General features: G+C 33.7%; 1 protein-coding gene and 1 long non-coding RNA gene across 4 annotated transcripts in view; both read left to right on the forward strand.

Annotated features, from left to right (window-relative positions):
• The window catches only part of LOC126970443 (uncharacterized), a 182,366-nt gene that overhangs the window by 124,535 nt on the left and 40,579 nt on the right, over positions 1-17,252 (forward strand). For 2 of the 3 annotated variants that reach the window (XM_050816328.1, XM_050816330.1), the window contains exon 3: positions 3,417-3,471. The exons of the other annotated variant lie outside the window; for it this stretch is intronic. The gene's annotated coding sequence lies outside the window, so the exon portion shown is untranslated. The remainder of the gene's footprint in view (positions 1-3,416; positions 3,472-17,252) is intronic. 3 annotated transcript variants of the gene reach the window in all.
• LOC126970484 (uncharacterized) overlaps positions 12,860-17,252 on the forward strand; it is a 132,687-nt gene continuing 128,294 nt past the window's right edge. The window contains exon 1 of the long non-coding RNA XR_007730648.1: positions 12,860-12,987. This is a non-coding gene — a long non-coding RNA (uncharacterized LOC126970484). The remainder of the gene's footprint in view (positions 12,988-17,252) is intronic.

The following is a 17,252-nucleotide window of genomic DNA, read 5'->3' on the forward strand; positions in this document are numbered from 1 at the left end:
GTTTTGATTGTATTGCCGAACGACGCTGCTTGAATGTAGTTATACATTCGATATGCGATATCGAGGAACAAATGCCTACTTACTTATTTATTCAAACAAAACAAATCATTTTTCCATACAAACTTCTATCGTTGGTAAGCTATACGTCGTTCCATTGCCAGACATCGTGTACGGATAAGGTGAGTTACCGTCGATAAGTTTATTTGGACAGAAAAGTCAACGATAGTTACGATTTTTATCTCAAGTAAGAGATAGACTGAATATTGTGAACGGCCGTAAGACGACTTGCAAGAATTACTTATCGGGTATATTGGGACAGCTTCAAATTATTGACAGTAGAAGGTAGTAATTTATCTCTATCTGTAGATAGTATATTGGGAACGGCCGTTAGATAACTTGCTGCCAGACAACCAATGTAAACAAGCCAGTATTATTAATTTAGTGTGTTTGACAAGCTACGTCTTACACTCGCGATTTGTATGTCACTTTGTGTTAGTGTGTTGCTCAAAATAGAGGTTATCTTTCCATTTCACAGAAACAGGGCCTCATAAAGTTAATAAAAGCATACAAAAACAATGACACAATAAGGTTCATTGCGTGTATCTTTCACCACTTAATGCAATTGCGTCAAGCGCATTTCGATTCCACTCAGCTAGCACGCTTCATTTGGCGGTCATTATTCTTTGTCACGTAGCGTGTCGAGGCTGTGTCACTCCACACGAGCTCCACGTGACCTGACATCACCCGTCACGCATTATTCCCTAAACGACAAGACCTGCTCTATCGCTCTGTCTGTGATCATGTATGTGCTGTTAAAAATATTTGGTGATTGTATTGCCTACACGTATCAGTAACCATCTTAATAAATAAAAATGTCTTAAAAATATATTACCACCAGCTGCCCCGACAGACGTTGTTCTGTAGATACTGTTTTATAGGAAATTGTCAATAACATTTCAAAACATCAAGAATTATTTCGTAAAAATGATTCCTTTTGTTATAATGAAATTGTTTCACAGTAAAAATGTCAAAATGTGCGTCAGTAAATTCTCTCAAACATAAAATGTCCATACAAAACAAATATTGGAAATAAAAATAATTATGGGTCCCAAATCGAAATAAAAACTATCCTATCTCTCAAGTTGGACCAAACTGCATTCCATGAAGTAATCCCCATTAAAATCCGTTCATTAGTTTAGGAGTCCATCGCGGACAAACAACGTGTCACGTAATTTAAATATATAAAAAAATGATTGTTAAATAATCTATACTTATCAACGAAAATTTGGGTGCATGTATGTATGTGTATGTTAGCCCAATTGAAATGAAACTTAGCACAGATATAAAGGGCGACCACTACCGACGATGAACATTACGACGACATAGTTACGTAAATGCCGGATAGGTGGCGCTGGTGGCAGTGTTTTTATCTTTTGTAGCACAGGCCGAGTTGATATGAAATTTTGTATATATGTATGCAATTATTGGAACACATTTTTTAAGGTAAGGTAAGGCACCGGGCTTATCAATCTATAAAAGATTCTTAATCTTAGAATTCTATAAAAAGGAATATTATAATTGAAATCTACTATGGCCATTACTCTTATTACAAATAAAAATACATTTATTTTTTATTTTTATTTATTGAAGTCTCAGTAATAAATTAAAATGAATTCATTTGAAGTGAAAACTTCTTAAGCAGCGTTGAGCACTTTTCTTGAGATGGTTATAAAATGTTAAACTCGCGTCAGGACACGTGGCCTGATCGAAAATTCCCAACTCAGTCGTGTAAATTATGGATGAATATTGATTTTAGTGAGAGTAATACTTTTTAATGTAAAATAATTGTAATAGTTCTGAAGTGTTAAATTTTTTGTGTTATATATAATTGTTATTTTTGTGTACGATAGCGTAATAAATGAATATTGTATACAACCACATAACTGTTTGTACTTTTACACTGATAAATAAAGCAACTCGTGTGAAACAATTCCGTAACCATTTCAATAAAATCAAAAATACACACAGTTAATATTCAAGTTTTCACTTCTGCCGGCACTCCCGGAGTGCAACCCGTTTTTTTTTTAAATCACTACCTCAGAATTTAATGCAGGCCTTTAATTTAACAAGTAACAGTTAATATCATTTAATTGTTATAAGAAAACAAAAGAAAACTTCCCAATTAATGAAAATCAAACGGTGTCAAAAATAATAATATTATTATGATTCACAATTTTGGGTAAAAATGATTTTTTGAAACATTAAATTAAAATGTATCCCTTCTCTCCTCTGTGTTTACGAACACCCCTAGCGAAGGCGTGATTAATAAACGCTGAAAATTGTAATTAAAAATTCTGACAACGCTTCAGATAAATTTTAATTATCCAAGAACAAAATGGGGGAGTTGTTAATCTTGAAAGGTATCCAAGTTTTCAAAAGCCTTCACTTGAAGCTCCATTAGAAGGCTTGAATAGTTTATAAGTTAGTGATGGCTTCTGTTTTCTATGCAAACTTTGAACACTTTGAGTGAAATGTTTTTAGAACAAACTCACTGTTCCTAGAGTTTCTATGAGCTGCACTCTGTAATTTAATTAATTATTTCATTAAATAATATATTCTAAACTATATTACCAAGATGTTATGTCGATAATTGATTTTTATTATTCAATAACCAAATTTCTATCGAACCCCCACCCAGTTAGTTTTAGCTTACTTACTTTTAAAACACAAAATTTACATATCCTGTAACACTCCCTCATCCAACGTATTCCGGGGATCTTGACTTGTTGTCCTATCGTAATAAAATTAATAATTTTGAGTGTGCACTTTTGCGGTGTAGCGGGGAAGGTTTTAGCACATAGCGCCTACTGGCAAACTCTCATTTTCAACAAACATAGATAAAAATTATCTTGCCCCAAGTTAAGCATATATAGCCTGTGTTATGGGTTACAAGACAATGATATATTTAATACAATATACTTACATACATAAATTCATATAAACATACATAAATACATTTAAACATCCATGACTCGGAAACAAACATCCATATTCATCATATAAATGCTTGCATCTACCGGGATTCGAACCCGGGACCTATAGATATCTTTTAGATAACTGCTGAAGCCATATCTCAGTATTTTGATAAATCAAGTCAAAAATATTTTTATTTCATCGGTAAATCATATTACACTTGAACTATGCCATTTTTTTCATACAGCTCATTCGGGAGGCAGATTTCCTCACAGAAGAATGAGCAAGAAACTCTGAGCTCTTTTCAAAACAGATTAGGTGTTACAAGTTCATAAAAAATAAACATTTTTTAATACTCTTACGATAGATATTTGGACTATGCTTATAAAATCTTCGTGTACAAATAATAATCGGGTTCTAATGACTAATTTTCTTTATTTCAGATACGAAGGAATCATTAAAACATATTTTGAACGATCAGTAAGGCAGCATAATAAGGTAACAATAAAAATAGTTTAGAAAAATAGAAAATTTTTAAATGTTGACGTTTGAGTTATAATGTTTTATAATAATTATAAAATTTTTTGATGGGCTAATTTATCACTATAAGACGACTTCCATATTATTCAAATGTTATGAGTTTTATTTAATCTTAATTCCGCCAATATTTGTCTTTTAAACAATTCGGACATCCTCAGGACATGTTGACTCGCCAAAATCTGGCACGAGACTCATTCATCTTGTTTAAAAGAGAAAATATCCGGACAACCGAGCCTTGCTCGGATTTTTAAGAATGTACAAACTTGAATTAAAAAAAAAAAACTAATAGGACATCTGGATTCGGACCGGGTTTTCTGCTTTCCGGATCACCCAATGTCCCATCTGAGCTACTATAGTCTTGTATATAGTGTCGAAATTTACCTTTGTATTCTAAAGTTATTGTAGCTGTTTCTCATTCAAACATGGATAAAACCATTTTTTTCGCACGAGCATCGATATTTTTTATTAGTGTGCAGTCTTTCAATCAGAATTAGTGAATATAAAGTTGTTATCCTTTTTACTCCATACATATTGTAAATAAAGATATTCTTGTAATCAATTCGTTAGTGGGAATCCTTACTCTTTCGAACATTTAAATAAGATTGCTATTATTGTAGATCCACCGTAAATCACTTATTGAACGTCAAAAACTACCACCCATTGTTAATAGACTGCCTCAGACTCTGAGAAGAACGGGCACAAGAAACTCAGCGGGCTTTTCTTAAAAAAAAGTGGATTACAATATAATATCGTATAATAAACATTTATAATTAAAGAGCCTGGGCCTGTTCGCTTCATGTCATTACGAAAATCGTTTATGAAAACCTTTAACAATTCCTTTATATTTCGTAGCACATATGTTTTGTCCATATCTGGGTTTTATCGCCCAATAAAAGACTTACTAACTCGATTTATCCGAGTAGTAGGCATAACAAATTGTTCCTCGTGTTAACATTATTACTGTCACAGTTTCTAGCAAATTCCTTAATTCCAAGAATATATTGAGAAGCATCAGTCAAAATATTTATTTCTTTAAGTTTTTCTCTTAATGATTCTTTAGGACCTGAGTTAGCTTGCTAGGCAGCAAAAAGATGGCTGCACTGCCCCATAACAATATTCTTACCTGTATAAGTACTTTTCTATGCCTCCTCCACTTTAAAAATGTTAAAAGCATCTGTGTGAACACGCATGGTGCATTATATTTTTCTCTAGATCTAACCATCATTAAAAATTCAAAAGAAGCGGTGTGGCATGCTCTAATTCATTGTCACGTATGAAGCTGTCTGAAAGGCGTCATCATTATTCCTAGACATGAAAGTTCTGAGTGTCTCCACATCTCTAGCTAAATTTGTGTGTACATTTTATTACTCTGGATTTTCAAGACATTTAAATATAATATTCTTTACGTATCAAAATCAATTACTTTTCGTTAATCACTCTTAAATTTGCCAATGGTTTGACAGATTTGAGCATTTCTTTTATTAGTTTAGTTTGCTTTGATACTTTGTAAAAATCATTTTGTCGAAGTTTTCAGATTTTTTTATGATATAAATTAGTTCTTATGATAAAAGGCCTTAATGTCGACTACCTATTCACGATCTCGTAATTAATTTATATTGCCCAAACTTTTTTGCATATAACAAACTACTGCTACTAAAAACTACTAAAAATAACAATCATAAACTATTAATCTATTTGTAATTATAGTAGCGTAATCACACTATAAATCACAGCTGTCAAAATATACAGCGAACCTGTTATTATAAAGGTTGAGGGTAAAGTTGTCGATGACATCAATTCCCATGAACTCCCCTAACAATGATTGTACTGGAATTCAACACTTTCTATAATGTCTACTTCCGGAAACCACAGCCAATAAACGTGGGGACACGATACAAATCATTCCCGGTAGTCTGTACACACACGGTAAGTAAAATATGTTATGGGGCGTGCTAAAATGCAAGCGTATTAGTTATTATAATTATTATTATTACACTCGACCCGTATGGTCCAGTGCTTAGTTTTTTTTTATGAAAATAAGGGACAAGACGAGCAGGACGTTCAGCTGATGGTAATTGATACTCCCTGTCCATTACAATGCAGTGCCGCTCAGGATTCTTGAAAAACCCCAAAAATTCTGAATGGCGCTACAACTGCGCTCGTCACCTTGAGACATAAGATGTTAAGTCTCATTTGCCCAGTAATTTCACTAGCTACAGCGCCCTTCAGACCGAAACACAGTAATGCTTACACATTACTGCTTCACGGCAGAAATAGGCGTCGTTGTGGTACCCATTATCTAGCCGGCATCCTGTGCAAAGGAGCCTCCCACTGGTGATGAGTTTCGAGAGAGTGAGATCTGTCATAGTCCAGCCTAGCAAAACTCTGTAAGAAAACAGCGATTGTATGAAAGGTACATTTATTGATAGATTGACAGGTGATGGCTACAATCTTGTAAAAACAGAGATAGCCGAAATTAACTACGTTTTAAGCAACAGTTCGCTTTCAAACCTAGCCGTATTTACAACTATTTCAAACTTATGTCAAATCACTGCACGTTTCATACTAAACTATATTTAAATTTTTACTTAGGCAGCCTGTCATTACGTAGTATTTACATCCCATACCTAAACATAAAATCATCTATCTATATATACAAAAATTAATTGCTGTTCGTTAGTCTCGCTATTACTTGAGAACGGCTGGACCGATTTGGCTAATTTTGGTCTTGAATTATTTGTGGAAGCCCAGAGAAGGTTTAAAAGAATGAATAAATAGGAAAATGTTGTTAAATTAAATAAAAACAACAAATTTATTTTTCCTTTGATGTGTCCATACATAATTTCTATGAGAGAATTTATTGACGCACGGTTTGACAGTTCTGCTGTGAAACAATTTCATTACGACAGCAGGGTGCATATTTTACGAAGTAATTTTTGATGTTATGATATATTATTGACAAATTCATGTAAAAACATTATTTTATTTATTATATACGGAACAACGTCGGGTCAGCTAGTATAAAATAAAAATTAATTGCTGTTCGTTAGTCTCGCTAGACTCGAGAATGAGTGGACCAATTTGGCTAACTTCGGCCTTAAATTAATTGTGGAAGTCCAGGGAAGGTTTAAAAGGTGAATAAATATGAAAATGCTTGGACTAAATAAAAGCAACGATTTTGATTTTCCTTTGATGTGTACCTGTCGTTCAGAAATCATATAAAAATAATAGTTTAAAAATGTACAACTAATTTGAATTTTTATATCTTTCTAACTTTCTCAGGAGGTAAAAAATAAACTTAATTTTAGGTTACCATAGTTGGTGGATTACTTACAGTTGTTGACTATCTATGAAATTACTTTTATGTTAATTGATAAGGTATGGAGATGTGTTCATTTAATATAAAGTTAATAATTTTTTAAGATATAAAGATATTTATAAGTACTACGTGCTTATTCATGTGTGTACGCGGAAGAAGTTGCGGGTTTCAGCTAGTAATAAATATTATTTGGACAGGACAACGTACTGTCGGGTCTGTTAGCAGCTTTTATTATATTATTGTATACATTCATAATACTTTCTTAACAAAAAGCCGTATGAATCTGATTATAATCTATAATTAACCAAATAATAAAAAATATCCTCAGAGAAACTGAATTACAAAATGCATTCAAGTTATATTAAACTTGTTGCGAAATTATATATTTTTATAAATTTCCCAAACTCACGCTAAGCCGAACTTTCTTTCCTTCATTTCTCTTAATTATAATCTAATGTAAGAAGCTGAGATATTTTTCATTTTTCAAATTAATACAACGTCAGGGATGTTATTAAGTTACTAGGTACTCGGGCCTGTGCATAATAGAATAACTGATTTCCCTAATGAAAACGTTATTTCTATGAAAATATCTGCAAAACAGAATTAATACTTGGTGCTAGGATATTGTTTCTTGAGTGCTTCGAATGAAATCTCGATAGATTTAAACTGATTGCATTTCACATTATAATAATAATAATAGAAATATAATAGCTTTATTTAATTCCACAATAGTTACACAAAAAGTTACACACAATTACTTAGTTTGATATTTTATAATTACATATATAACTTTAATAACTCTACTACTAATGCAATTTAATCTCCTTCTAATGTGGACCCCCTCCTCCAACATTTCAAATTATTAACCTTAAATAAAATATCATTTTTCTTATAATCTCACACAGAATCAAAAAACAAACACATACCTATTTACATTTCCACATTCACACTCATACACACACACATATATATATATATTTATGTAAATAACGAGACGAGCAGGACGTTCAGCTGATGGTTATTGATACAACTGCGCTCGTCACCTTGAGACATAAGATGTTAAGTCTCGTTTGCCCAGTAATTTCACTAGCTACGACACCCTTCAGACCGAAACACAGTAATGCTTACACATTACTACTTCACCGCAGAAATAGGCGCCGTTATGATACCCATAATCTAGCCGGCATCCTGAGCAAAGGAGCCACTGATATATATATATACTGACTACCGACTGTCCGAATACAATCATGGTGTTTTACTGTGTTGATTGTTAAAAAATTAAGGCTTTAAAAATGTTAATCCCCTTTTGGGACTGCAGTTACTAATTATGACAGTAATCACGACCATCATGTTCACGAAGCATCCTTACACAAACAATGAATTCAAGCTGAATGAAGGTTGATGCCTCCAATATACGATAATTTATATTTATACAGTTAATTCTTTATTACTTTTTATGAAATATTTTATATTATTTAAACACGGCACATATATTGGATGCAGCACCTTACAAACTTATTTGTTATGTATATTAGAGCCATTGTAAAATACTCTATTTGATTGAAAAGAGTGGCCGTTGAGTTTCTTGTATGTTCTTCTCACGAGCTCAACTTTTTACGAACATACGGCAAATTCAGTAATTTAAAAGAAATATTTGTGTAGTGACAATTCAAAAGCGCTTAGTTTAGGCCTAATTGAATAAAGTTTATTTGACTTTGACTTTGGCTGTCAGATCATATTTTTATCTATTACTAGCTGACCCGGCAGACTTCGTGCTGCCTCAATCGATTAATAAAAGACCTCAACTTTTGTATGTACGTCAAATAGTATTGTTTGCGTTCAGGAATTTAATTTGTGACAAAACTTAAGATATATCAATCTACATAAACATTACCTATAGATAATGGATAGATAGTTAACAACCAAATAGTCAAAACCAACTAGTTAATCTACCAACTATAGTTAGCTAAAATTAAGTTAATTTTTTACCTCCTGAGAAAATTTGAAATATATAAAAATTCTAATTAGTTATTCATTTTAAACTATTCTTTCATTATGATTTCTAAACGACGGGGCCACATCAAGGGAAAAACAAATTTGCATATTTAATCACCTTTTAAACCTTCCCTGGATTTCCACAAATAATTCAAGACCGAAATAAGCCAAATCGGTCTAGCCGTTCTCGAGTTTTAGCGAGACTAACGAACAGCAATTCATTTTTATACATATATATATATATTTAAAACATTTTAAGAGCTGTGGATTATGTATATATAAAATTAATGATTTTACCTAAGGCGATAGTTATGTCGTATGAAGTACTTATATAACGTTTCATTTATATCATTTCCCAACCGATATCAAAATACCAGCCCATCTTAAGCCTTCTTAAATACACTTTGACAGCTCCTACATAATTATATTGTAAATACATTATTCACGAAAGGATGAAGACGATTATTTTATACATAAGACCGGTCCCCTTCCCTATGTTAATAATTTAATACCTTTTATCATAATATTAGAACTGTGAGGTGTTTTGTTAGTACAATATTGTTTGTATATGTTTGGGAATGGAGTGACCGCCCTCAGGCTATTAAATAAAAAGTTAATTGTAAAAAAAAAAGCCCGCTGAGTTTGTTGCGCCCATTCTTCTCAGGTCTGAGGCATTCATTTTGGAATGGGTGGTAGTTTTTTGACTTTCAATAAGTGAATGTCACATCCTATTTTGAATAAAAATATTTGAATTTGAATTTGAATATAGCCCGTATTCACTCAATTGAGTTGAATATCTTCTTGTTCACAAGAACAACACAATTACTTATGGTATTTGGCTCAATTATTTGAAATAATATCAAATCGTCCCTTCAATAATATCGTTAAGATTCATTTCACAAGAGAATGGAATTCCACTAGTGGATTATTTAAAATACTTCTGTGTAGAAGAAATACGGGAGTGCCGGCTGAAGTGAAAACTTGTGAAAACTTTATTTACAGTACAAAAGTTCTAGCATTTATGTGGTTAAATACAATATTTAATGGCAATTTATATTACATAATATTTAACACTTCAGAAGTATTACAATTGTCTGTCCTACGAATTTTAAATTCATTTCACGTCCCTAAAGAAGTTTTCATTTCAAAATATTTATAGCCTTATTTTCGTGTGGTAATAATAGCGGTTATGGCTTGGCTCTTGTTGAGCGACCAAAGCTTTTGAATTACACCAAATACTTTTATTTAAATGTTATTGTGGCATATCTTAAAGGATATGGTAGAAGATATACAGTATTTTTAGATGGGGATCTATTTAGTCAGATCACGTGAAAAAGCAAATCGATAGCACCTCATCATCTTGTCAAACTACAATTACGTGCTACAACTTCAGATTAGCTAGCGGTTATGGAAAAAAGCGAAATAACCTATAGAAGTCGTCCACATGTGGAGTGCTGCTGTCATTTTTGGTCTAACGCACCCCAGTATCAGCTCGATCTATTTGACCGCGTGAAACACAGAGCAGCTCGAATTGTCAGCTCTGTGAATGGCTGAATCACTTTGCGTTGCGTAGAGACGTCATTTCATTGTGTGTCTTCAGCCGCATTTATCAAGGGAAGTTCCCAATGAGCTGTTTCACCTGATTCCTGCCGCCGAATTCCACCTTCGCACGATACGCCATACATTAGGATATCATCCCCACCATTTGGATGTGTGGCGGTCCTCCGCAGTGCGGTATTCAAGGAGCTTTCTTCAAAGTTGTGGAATGAGCTTCCTTGTGCGGTGTTTCCGGGACGATACGACATGGGTACCTTCAAAAAAAGCGCATAAACTATCCTCAAACGCCGGCAAAGCTCCTGTGATTCCTCTGGTGTTGCAAGAGAATGTGGGGGGAGGTGATCACTTAACACCAGGTAACCCGTACGCTCGTTTGTCCTCCTTTTCCATTAAAAAAGAACTATTAATAAAAAAATAATTTTCAAAGTAAAGCTAGATACATAGATGAGCGTGCATTTTTAAACAAAAAACTCTTCAGTTTAATAAAAAATTCGTAAAAATGTTTCTTAGTGTGAAGACGAAATTGAATTAAATTAACTATATATGCGGCCACTGAGTATACAAGTAGAACGTTCAAACTCATTCATTGCCCATCGTTAATTATATCAGACACTTAAAACATTAATTTTAAATTAGATAACATTATGTAAGTTTATAAGATTTAGTTTTTATACCACGTTACTTTGAGTTTTCCGCCATTAAAAAGATTTGCTTTTAATTTATGTCAAAATATTTTTTGTGATGTCACAAAATGGCCCAACGCAAGACCAGCGTTGGTTTTCAAACCAGCAAACATGGTGTGTTGGGACTATTTTTTGAATCGTATATAGAAGTCTTTTTTTGTTTTTTGCTTGTTTATCAATCTTATATTTATTTTTATCTTATATCTTTTATGTTGCTTCTCAATATATTCTTGATAATGTAATGTATGTTCACAGGCACATAAGTGAATTTGCCAGAAACTGTCATAACCATAATGTTAACACCAGGAACAGACATAAGCTGACGATGCCTACTACTCGGCTAAGTCAAGTTAGTAAGTCTTTTGTGCGGCGATGTATATGCTTTTACAACAAGATCCCAGAAAATGTTCAAAACAAAAGTATTACGTTATTCAAAAGAATTGTTAAAAAACGTTTGTGTGGTAAAGGTTACTATAACATTTATGACTTTCTTAATGATACCATAGATTGGGAATGGAGTGACCGCCCTCAGGCTATTAAATAATAAGTTTAATTGTACATTATTACTTTGTACACATATTTATTCGATGAAAAAAAAAATTCGCTGAGTTTGTTGCGCCCGTTCTTCTCCGGTCTGAGGCATTCATTTTGGAATGAGTGGTAGTTTTTTTTGACTTTCAATAAGTGATGTCACATCCTATTTTGAATAAAAATATTTGAATTTGTACAAAACTACTTATACGAAAAAATCTTTCTTTCTTTCCTTGAAGACAGGAGCATATATTATTTTAAGTGAAAGCTGTTCAGTAAATCTTGTAAATCGATCATAAGAATAAAGAGGGCCATTAGTTGACCTCAAAGCAATAATCAATAACCCAAGTCTTCCTGAGTCTCACGTAACTAAATAGTTAATTTCTCAAGTAAAAAATTGTCTGTTATTATGTGCCGACCTGTATAGCCGAGTGCTTAGCGATCCTACCTACTAAGCTACAGGTCCTGAGTTCGAATCCCGGTAGGTGCAAGCATTTATATAATGAATATGGATGTTTGTTTCCGAGTCATGGATGTTTAAATGTATTTATGTATGTTTAAGTAAGTATATTGTATTAAATATATCGTTGTCTTGTACCCATAGTACAGGCTATGCCTAGTTTGGGGCAAAATAATTTGTGTAAAAGTGTGTCAATATAAACAAAAACAATATAAAAAATAAAAACATAAATTTGTAACCAAAATCTATGAACGATGCGGAACTCGAACTCGCGACCTCTCGGGTTCCGTCCTAGCGGTTCCGAGTATTGTAAGCCTTCGCAAAGATGTTACCACCTAAAGAACTGTTTATTTAACCTGTTCTAATATTCTATTGAAAACTACGAAAACCAACCAATCCTACATATCCCAAAATATAACAAAAAGAGTGATAAAAATATTATATATCTTATTTACTGGGTTTATAGAGCGGAATTCGCTTGAAATGATCATAATAACATAAATCTCGAATATGAAACTCCCCAACTTGAACTAATACAGAGAGTAAACAAAGCCATAAAGAGAAAAAGTTGTTATAAGACTACTTCTAGCTGATACTTTTGTACCTGCGAGTAAAGTTATTTTAATCTAGTAATTGGAAAAATATATTTTATGGCGAATGTTGAGGCAACTTAGAAGTTTGTATTATTTATATATTTACCGTAGGAAGTGACAATAACATAACATAGTTAACGCGAGTACACATTGATACTTTTAAGGAATTAAAACGCGTGTAATTGTAACGGTTTTACATTAGCCCCCTTATTCATAATAGTCTGCTAACTTAAAGCATTGCTAATTCTCACTCTGTCTTCTTCTATTGACCTAAGTCAGAATGAGAAAAAACACCCCTAAGCGGCTGTTTAAAGTTAGCGGACCATTATGAATAAGGTGGTAGATGTTTGCGTAAGAGTTACATTTTTCGTTTAGTTAACCCGACGTTTCAAGACCTTTCCAGATCTCGTTTTCAAGGGGACTTTTACGCAAACATCTAATGTAAAACCGTTACAATTACACGCGTTTTAATCCTTTAAAAGTATTTTATTTCAATAACATAACATATTGCAACAACACTTGGTATACGTCATGAAGCTACATAAGTTCGTAAAGGGGCTTCGACATGAGGAGAAGAACTGATAAGAAACTCCCAGCCCATCTTTTAAGTCATATAACAACTTAGCCTACTTAAGGCGAAGGGTAAACAGAAAACTCACAATCAAGGTGTTTTTAGACAAGTTCTGAGGTGAAAATTTAGCATTTGGAGCTACGAACACTACTTTATCCTGTTACACATACCCTTAAGTCTTACTTATAGGTTGCTAATGCTTGCTGTTGGTTAAAGTTAACACTCCAGAACTACACTGGCCTGCAAAAGTATCACACTTTTCAAATTAATTTTTTTTCTTAAGATAGAGACTCTTGAAGGTAGAGACTTAAGATTAAAAACATTTTGTTGCAAATTTTATAGGCTTTAATTCTTAGAAACTAAAATTATACATTAGTAACATTTTTAACTTAAAAAAGATAAAACAATGAAAATAGACATTTTTAGTTTAGTCTAAAAAAATTCAACTAAAATGTATTACATGTTATTTAATTTTTAATAACTGGTATTGCCTCCTCGAGCTCTGATTACAGCTTCGAGTCGGTTTGGCATACTGAACACTAGGTTTCGGAGCCGATGTTGGGGAATATTCTCCCATTCTTCTACCAGGGCCTGCTTTAGTGCCCTGAGGGTAGTAGGTGGTGGTCTGCGATTTCTGACTAGCCTCCCAAGCTCTTCCCAGGCGTGTTCAATCGGGTTGAGATCAGGACTTCTTGATGGCCAAGCCATCACGCTGATACCGTCCTCCTGAATATACTCTTGTACGATATGAGCCGTGTGTGGCCGGGCATTATCATGCATCACCATCGATCCATCACCCATATTTGCTAAATATGGCCCTGCATACTCATTGAGAATCTCTTGAGCATATCTTTGCCCAGTGAGGGTGCCATTTTCTATGGCTACTAGCTCTATGCGACCTTCTGAAGATATGCCAGCCCATACATGTAGGCTTGAAGGTATCGCTCACCAGGTCGCCTGTCAACACTTCGCCTTCCATCAGAAGTGTAAAGGGAGAATCGAGACTCATCTGCAAACATTATCTTGACCATTCTTCTTCATCCCACTGCATGTGTTCACGGGCGTATCGCAGTCTCGCTACTCGATACTGTCTTTCGAGTTTTGGGCCACTCGCTGGTCTTCGGGGTTTCAAATTTGCTTCAGCAAGGCTTCTTCTCACTGTACTGTCACTAATGTAGTCCCTCCGGGTCTGAAGTAGCTGTTGCTGGACTTCAACTGCATTTTGGTGGCGATTTCTTAACACAGTGGAAATAATATAACGATCTTCTCGAGCACTGGTACACCTGGGTCTGCCATTACAAGGTCTCCTCAGATGGTGTCCTGTCTCTTCGTACCTTCGCTTTACCTTCTGGACCGTACGTACCGTCACACCCACCATTCTTGCAGTGCGACGCATACTGATGCCTAGTTCCAGAAAAGCCATGATCCTAGCACATCCTTCAACTGAAAGAGGCTTGATAAATAAATATATGCTTTTTAGCATAAATTTTTAAAACAAGACCCATCGATCTTGAAAAAAATTTAAAACAGAAAGAAAAATGTGAATGGTAAAATTGTAATTCGGAAACGTCCACTTTGAAAAAGGAATGGTTTTGTTTTTGAAGTTTTTTTTCAGCCAAATCTTAAAAGAAGGTTACCGACTATAAAGTTTTTATGTACAAAATTAAATTCTCTTTGGAGTCCTTTTTAATTCGAAAGTATATCTTGTGAACTTAAAACGTTATCCCAATTTTAAAAGTGTGATACTTACTTTTGAAGGCCAGTGTATTATGAACTACCAGTTTTCTTTTCAGTTAAACAAGTTTTTTTCTCGGCATGATGCATTTGTTTAGTAAACTACTCTCATAAAAGTTGTTTTTATAGCTTTTACTTTTTTTGTGTAGGTACATTTATTCAAATTAGTAATCAATAATGAGGATTGTAAGCAATTAAACTGTTTGCGCCTGTTAAAATGTTACATTTTCGATGCAAGAATTTTTAAAATATTGGCTTTGTTACATAGGAACCGTGAACTCATATCGCTCAAGGTCGCCGGCATTTAGTGTCGCCTTAATATAACGTTATACAATTTTACAATTGCGGAGACCCAGACAAGATCTATGCATCATTATCCTCTACATAATCTTCTATACTATATAAGCCTTCTTTGTCAAAGAAGTGTTAATAGATATCTTGAATTTGTGCTCAGTGACTCAATGCAAGTAATAGAACGTAACTTCCCTTATAAAATGAATTGTCATATGTAATTGACAGAATTAGGTATTTGTATTTTAATTTATTAATTAGTTAGGTATTCCTAAGTCAAAAAATTTAAACAATTTGTTATGTTTTAAAGTGATAACCCTCACTTCTGGGATAAATTACGCAAATAAAATTTGTAAACAAAATTTTATGAACGGTGCAGGACCTCGAACCCGCGACCTCTCGCGTTCCGTGTGAGACGCGAACGGTGCGCGGAACACGAGAGGTCGCGGGTTCCAGTCCTGCATCGTTCATTAATTTTTGTGTACATTATTTGTGCAAAAAATATAGGTTCTTAATAAGCAATAACCAACATAAAATATACTTTACCTACTCCGAAACACGCTTCATTTTATGGTATAAGTACTATTCCGATCGGTTCAGTAGTTTTCGCAGTATAACCGATTCAAAAAGAACGGATTTATTAGTATAGATTATAATTGTAACAACTAGCCTACATCGCCATCTATCGGATTGTTGCAGAGTTATTACAGATCCACAAAACAGCAATACTTGCTTAATTAGAACACATTTAGAAGTTACGTTAATTTACAAACAGCAATGCAATAACTTAAATATAATGAATTACTTTTAGAATGTCAGTACCTTATTACAATAATTTATATTCTAAGGTGAAAGGTGGAGTACAGTTCACGCCATAAGGTGGCGCGGCGGTTGTGTCTATACAAAATGTCAGAACTCTAATATCATTTACCTCTGTTACTAGCTAAAGTTACTAATCTTATAATCTATATATACAAGAATTGCTGTTCGTTAGTATCGCTAAAACTAGAGAACGGCTGTACCGATTTGCGCTAATTTTGGTCTTGAATTATTCATGGAAGTCCAGAGAAGGTTTAAAAGGTGAATAAATAGGAAAATGCTGCTAAATTAAATAAAAACAACAAATTTGTTTTTCCTTTGATGTGTCCATAAACGACAGCAGAGTGCATATTTTACGAAGTAATTTTTGATGTTATTGTCAAATTTATATTAAAACATTATTTTATTTATTATATACAGAACAACGTCTGTCGGGTCAGCTAGGCTTTAATAAAAATTACTCAAATTATATATTTCTCTTGAGAGATTGGACCAATATGCCTCATTGAAAAAAAAAATTACTCTATTCAAGCGACCGCGTCCCAGCACAAATATTTCTAGCATCTTAGATTAAGGATCAGTATCCGCTGCGCTCCAACTAGATACCACAGGCGTAGTCACAAAGTGCGGCACCTGGCCTAAGTGGCTGTACTCGAGCCAGTCTCGAACAATGTGTTACGTTGACGTGCCATATCATGTTCTGTTAAAATTTGCTGATAATTGAAACTATAATGCCGGGTTAAGTAGTAAGACTTTGTAAAAATAATACTAAAAGAAATAAGAATGACACTGGGATCACAAATCATCAGTAAGTATTTTGTATTTTATTAATTTCAATGTAAAATAACACGAAGCGTGTGATACAAAATTTGAAAGATGCCATTGAGTGTCAAGATGCCACGCACACAAGCATCTAATAGTTGCCGTAATAAAAAAGCTATTGTTCTTATGTAGTGCGGTATGTAGTTGGAGCGCAGCGGAGACCAAACCTTGATCTAAGGATATAAATATAGGGGTCTCTGCCTATTGCTAAGAAATTGCCAACTCCGTCTTAGAGTTTTATATTTATAGAACGTACACATCAGATATTAATAAGATATTTTAATACTTTTGAAAATGTTGTATTAGGCATAAAGGCATAATAGGCATTTACATTTTCAAAAGTCTTTCCTTAAGAATTCTTTTT

This window comes from Leptidea sinapis, chromosome 21 (genome assembly GCF_905404315.1).
Source record: "Leptidea sinapis chromosome 21, ilLepSina1.1, whole genome shotgun sequence".
Classification (NCBI taxonomy): Eukaryota; Metazoa; Arthropoda; class Insecta; order Lepidoptera; family Pieridae; genus Leptidea; species Leptidea sinapis.